Source organism: Ursus maritimus, unplaced genomic scaffold (genome assembly GCF_017311325.1).
Source record: "Ursus maritimus isolate PB19 unplaced genomic scaffold, ASM1731132v1 scaffold_7, whole genome shotgun sequence".
In the NCBI taxonomy this organism is placed as follows: Eukaryota; Metazoa; Chordata; class Mammalia; order Carnivora; family Ursidae; genus Ursus; species Ursus maritimus.
Window position 1 is genome coordinate 4,584,913 of NW_024426885.1, and position 6,541 is coordinate 4,591,453.

Genomic DNA, 6,541 nt, shown 5'->3' on the forward strand with positions numbered 1-6,541 from the left:
GGCAGTGGGAGGTGGGAAACCAGTTTACTCCAGCATGGCTGAAGCCCAGGACCTGCTGATCCCTGGCTTCAGTCCATAGGTTCCCTCGTCCTGTGTGTCTGTCTCCTTGCACGACATCGAAGAAGCCATGGTCATTGTCCTGCAGGCTGTCGAGGCTGGACTTCGCTACTGCACTCGGCTGGCGCAGTTTCACGGCTCCCCTGTCCCACGTGTTTCCGGTACACGGGGCAGCTCCGTCTGGGGGCCGAATCCCCGTCCAGCGCGTTTTCCCAGACCCTCCGCATAGAGGTGCACGTGGCAGGTGAGCCTCCGTGTCTCTGTGATGAGTAGCCCTGGATGACCACTGGCCAGGTGCATGCTTTCAGTACGGATTTGCATAGTTCTGATCTTCTACTACAATTTCCTTTTTTATTCATTTACTGTTTGCGTCTCTGAAGGGAGACTTTCCATAATCCCCTGTGTAGTTGCACTGACCCACCGTTCTCACAAGGAAGGCTGAGGAAAGCTTGATTTCCGCCCTTTCTTTGCCAGAATGGGCTGGTTTCCTCCCACCCTCTGAAGGAGTCCAACCAGGTTCTTTTCTTTCTTTTGGTTAGGGAGTCATGGCGAACTTGAGGAATTGCAATGTGTTTTATGTTGTTTGAATTCACTGTGGTTATTTTATTTATTTATTTATTTATTTATTTATTTATTTATTTATTTATGTTTTACTGAAGATCCAAGTTTCCCCCCTGAAGAGCTGGGTATCCCAACGGCTCCTGTGGCCTTTAGACATGATCCCAGTAGTCCTCGAGGAGCATCCTTGCTCTTCCTCGTGACGAAATGTCCCAGCGTCATCCCATCCCAGCCCAGTCCCTGCCCATCGTATGGAGGCTAGCATTTCTACAGGAACTTAGGTTCCTTTTAGTGGGAAATGGTATTAAGCAGCCGCAAGCTAGGTGGTAAGGACACTCCTAACTATTGGGTAAGTTCAAGGTCTTTTCAGGGAATATATCAGGAAATATTTCTTTTCTTTTAAACTTTATTTTATTTTTTTTAAGAGATTTTATTTTTAAGTAATCTCTACACCCAACACGGAGCTCAAACTCAAGAGCCCCAGATCAAGGCTTGCATGCTCTACGGACTGAGCCAGCCAGGCACCCCTTTTCTTTTGAATGTTTTTAAAAAATAATATACCGTGAGTTCATACTAACATATCCAATTCAAAATTTACTTAACGGGGGCACCGGGGTGGCTCAGTCAAACATCCGACTCTTGATTTCGGCTCAGGTCGTAACCTCAGGGTTGTGAGATTGAGCCCCGTGCCCTGCTCCACTCTGGCCGTGGAGCCTGCTTCAGATTCCCTCCCTCTCCCTCTGCCCCTCCCCCTTCTCTAAAACAGAACAAAACAAAATTTACTTAATGTAACAAAAAGTCAGGCTCTATTTTTTGATGTTTGAATGCTGACAGCTTTGGAGCCTCACCCCTCACTCCTGATCTGCCCCACATCTGGGTGAAATGGTGAGAAAGCCCAAGCCCCTCCCCCTCCTTCAAGGAGCCAGCTCCTGCCACCAGCCCCCTCTGGAGCACAGTAAAAACCTAGCCAGCCCCTCTCCCTGCTCTCTGAAGCCAACTCAGACCTGTTCTGCTCCCTACAGAGACCTCAAGAATGTGCATCACTAACTTTTTCATACCCTCTGAAGGGTGGACACAGCATCTTCAGTCTCTATATGCAAACCAAATTTGGGGTGAGGGTCCCTCCTGCTTTGGGGGGCAGCCACAGAACACTTCACTCTTTGGTTTCATATTCAAGTCCTTTTTTTCTCAGACTGAAAAACTTTCTTTTCCTAGTGATCTTCACAAAATTACTTCTTTGTTTTATCCTACTATGGATATAAGCTCAGAATAATGTTTCAATGTTACCACCAATACAGTTGTTGAAAACTGCTTGCTGTTATCTGTTCATTTTATTCTTAGGGAATGATTAGCAAGAGTTGTACCATTAAATTATTATCTAAATGACTTTAAATTATTGTTTTCTGTGTGGCTGTGTTGCTGCCTTATAATGTAGTCAGTTTCATTTTAATGTCTACTTTTAGGGTTTTCTGTTTCTTTGGCCTAATTGGTTTTTTATCTACATAAATATTAATATGATGCAAAAGTCAAATCTATCAAAGAAGATGGGTTCAAAGAAATTAGCTTCACTCCCTGTCCTCTCTCCTTCATTTTTACATTATATGGCTTGTCTTTCAGTTGTTTCTTTTTATTTATTTTTTTAAAAAGATTTTATTATTTATTGTCAGAGAGAGATTACAAGCAGGGGGAGCGACCGGCAGAGGGAGAAGCAGACGCCCCGCTGAGCAAGGAGCCCAATGCAGGATTTGATCCCAGGACCCTGAGATCATGACCTGAGCCAAAGGCAGACGCTTTGATGGACTGAGCCACCCAGGTGTCCCTAATAAGAACAGTCTTGAAAATTAGCTAAAACCTTCTCTGTCACAATATTTAATTTGGAAATAACGTTCTTTTACTCCGCGTTTATACCTAAAAGGCCATCAGGGCGTTGATTTTATTTTTGATACATCTCTTCCTCTACCCCACCTGTGCTATGCTTCCATTGCCAGCAAATCCCTGCTATGTAAAATAGTCTCTTCCTTCAAATGATCATTTAGTCCTAGTTCTGCATTTAAATTTACAATGAATACTCAACACTGAAACTTATGAAATGCATCTGTCTTCGGTTATTTGAAGCTTATCCCTAGTAGTTTCCCCAAGTCAGGCTAAGACACCGCGCCGTGAGTCCTTCCAGGTCCCACACCAAGTCTCTGCAGCCCTTGTCACCTGCTGGCCTCTTTACTTGAGGAACCTAACTTCCTGGTGTGTTTTCACTGGTCTCTAGGGAAGTAATTCTCTCTTTTGTTATGATGTTTATGCATTCCACTGCAATTCCTTTTTCTGTTACTTGGGTGAGAGGGCTTCTCCTGTAGTACTGGGGTTTCACTGTGAGTTCTGGGGTCATCTCTGACGATGGCTGTTTCATTGAATCCCGACTCTCCCGGCCACACCATGTACGTCAGCCACACATAGAACTTTCTCAGACAGCTGGAGAGTTTTCTTCTTTACACACGTTTATCTAAGGAATCCAATGACTGGCTTTAAATATTCTTTGGCTTGATGACTGACCTTAAAAATTCCACTAACTCTGCAGAGCAAGGATTTATATATATGTGAAATAAATCAATAAGGAAAACTCTAGGGCATGAACAGAAAACTAGGCAAAGGGCACAAAAAGACAATTGCCCCAAAGCCAAAAAGATGAAAAGTTTAAATAGATAAGGAAAAGTGTTCAACCTAACTAGTAATTTTAAAATTCAAATCGAGCATCTTTGGCTTATCAAGTTAGTAGAGAATTTAAAATGTGAATGCAAAGAGCCTATGGTAAGACAGGCATTCTTAAGCATTGATCTGGGTAGATAAATTGTTACAAGCCTTTTGAAAAGCAAGCAATTAGATGATAGGAAGCAAATATTATTTGATCCAGCAACTAGACTTTGGGAGATAGAAACTAAGAACATAACCTGTTACATCAAAATGAGGTTTCTGCTTAAGATGTTAATCACAGCATTATTTGTAATAATTAAATGTTACCAAAAAACTTAAATGTTGAAACACGGTTGAAATAGGGTTATCAAGGTGATATTCACCAAGAATGAATGAGAAAATGCTTAATGATAAGGGAAAGCATAAGAAATAAAATGGTATGTGTATACACAGATACGATTATTAAGCAAAAGAAACATTACACAGACAAAAATGTGATTTTTTTCTGTTCATCTTGGGATAAATTTTTCTTCCTTCTTATTTGTATATTTTCCAAATATTCTATAGTGACAGCATATTCTTGTTAGCCTTTTTAAATAAAAAAAAAAATTCTTCAAAAAATTTTTTCATGTTTTTCAACACTATGCTCTGTCCCGGTTTTTTGTTTTTTTTCTGAATCAGAGAGGAGAGATGAAGGTTCTGGTTCTGCTTTTCTCCAGATTAGTCGAGTGCGAGTACACGCGCTGATGTGGAAACTCCCCTTGGTCTTCGCTGGTCTGGGCACATCCAGGATCATTCCTTATCAGGCAGATTCTTCAACTTCCTGTTCTGGGAGTGGCTCATTCACTCTGCAAAGCTCACCTCCTCTTCCTGGCCCAGTGAGCATTCTGGGGAGAAAGGGGCCGAATCAGCAGCCCTCAGGCTAGAAGAACTGGGCACCTTTGAGGAAGGAGAGCTCAGGTAGTTGGGGCACTAACATGGATTGGGATCAAGGAGACCAAGGAGGCCCGAGGTCCAAGGTCTCATGTGACCTCTTAGATCCTGGCAGGAGTTTGGATTCTATCCCAAAAGCAATTAGCAACCTCTGAAGGACAGGGCGTTAGCCAGCAAGTCACATGATCTGGGGTCAGTTCGCAGCAGCTCACTCCCTCGCTGTCTGTGGAGATGGCCCTACAGAAGGACCAGAGCTGAGGTCCCAGAGATCAACAGGATTATGTCACATCCCTTTCAGAGTTGGGACTCGGAGAATGGGGCAATGCTGACAGAATTTGAAGGTGGGGAGAGCTGTGGTCCCACACGTGCTTGGACCTAGGTGGAGCTGGCCTCCCAGACAAGCCAGGAAGAAAGGCCTGGGGGACCCAGTGTGGGGAGAGGCTGGGAACCCAGGGGACCCACAACCCCGCAGACCACCGGGCCACCCACCCATGGAATGCTGGCAAAAGAGCTGCGTGAGAGGCAGTTGGGATCTTGCTTAGGGAACCAGGTACACCCGATTTTGGGGTCCCAGGAAAAAGAATCCAGCTTTAGGGCTGGCCACCTATTCTGTCCCCCATCTCCACTTTAAGGCCCTCGTCTGCCCTAGAGGCTGGAAGGCTGGTCTAAGGAGGGTTGACTGAGACATCTGGAGTGAAAGGGAATTTGGGAAGCAAGGGACTCCGCTAATGATTGGCACCATGACCCCTTCCTGCAGCCTTTGGGGGTCGGGGGTCATCCGTGCACCTGGAGCATCTGCCAGGGGCAGTTCCCAGGGTGCCAGGGTGGGACTCACCCCAGACTGACCACAGTTGTGGGGCCGCAGTCTGCCCAGGAGGGGCACCTGGACGTCCCTGCCCCTTGCCTTCCTCCTGCCACCTTCTCTACTGGACGAGGTGTCAGGGACTACAGAACATAATATTTACTGGAATACAGATGACCAAACAAGGTATGTGCTTCAAAGGTGATAAATATTTTTAAACATGTGCTCCGTTTATTGGAAATACACTGTCTAATCAGGTGGCTGGGCACAGAGTTTAAGAGGCTTGTTGAATTGTCCCGTCTTGGGTGCCTGGGGCAATTCCCCAAGTAAATTTCAGGCAAGTGAAAGTAGCAAGGGGGAGGCACAGGGCCAGGGAGAAGGGGCCCAGGGGCAGGGAAACCCCTAGAGACCCTTTCTTGCCCTGACTGATTTGGACATAAGTGTATGAGGACCGTGAGAATCTGGAAATTGATTCCCTGAAAACTTCTCAGGCCAAAGCCTTTTCCTGCCCATCTTAGGTGACTGTTGCTTTCACAGGGTCCCCACTCTACACTCTATTCTAGACTCTGATGGTATGGAGTGGAGCTTGGGGTCCAGATGCCGACCCTGCAAACGGGACGTGGGATTCTTCTCACAGGACTGAGGTTCTGTTTTCAGTGAATTCTTAGGTTGCAGGCCTAGCTTCGAATCCAGCAGAAAGCCCCACTGCTAATATACACCACCCAGCAGTTTAAAGAGGGCTGTCCCGCAGGTCAAGATCCACCACTTTGCCAGCCACCCCCTAAGTCTTCCTGCAACTCCTGCACGCTCTCGAGAACCAGCGCGATGCACTGCAGAGTGTTGGTAAGATGATTTGACAGGAAGTCTAGCACCTCCCAGTTCTAATTAGGCTGCCCCAGCAAGGTCACAGGGCCATCCCTGGTAACAAGCAGTAATTAGAGTGACAAAAGTAGCATTTGATGGGGTTGCTCAGAGATGCAAGTGGTGTAAAGGGGGAGAAGATGGAAACTAATCCCCTAAAGAAGGTCCATAGCATCCACGCGTTTAAATTAGCTCCATCAGCCTTGTCACAGACAATCAGGAGCTGGAGGTCCTATGCATTCATGTTTCATCCCTAGGAGCTTCTCCATACTCCTGACGTCGCGCTATCTCTGAGTTACCACTCGGGAGCAGAAAGGTTCCAACTTCATTTGTCAATTCATTTTAAAGCAATGATGAACCCATTTCATATTAACATAAAAACATATTTTTTATGAAATACATCTATTTTTTTTTAATTACCGAGATGAATAGTAGTATTTTCTGTTTTTTGCAAAAATCTGTAATACTTGATACGGTTAAGACAGCTGATTTCTCACATCTGCTTCTGCATTCAGGGATCTCCACCCTCCTGAGAAAAGGAGGGTGAAAGGACAAAGAAAGACTGGTGTTATCACAAACATGGTTTTGACCTCCCTGCAAGGATCTCAGACATCCCCGGGGGTCCCCAGTCTATGCTGTGAGAAA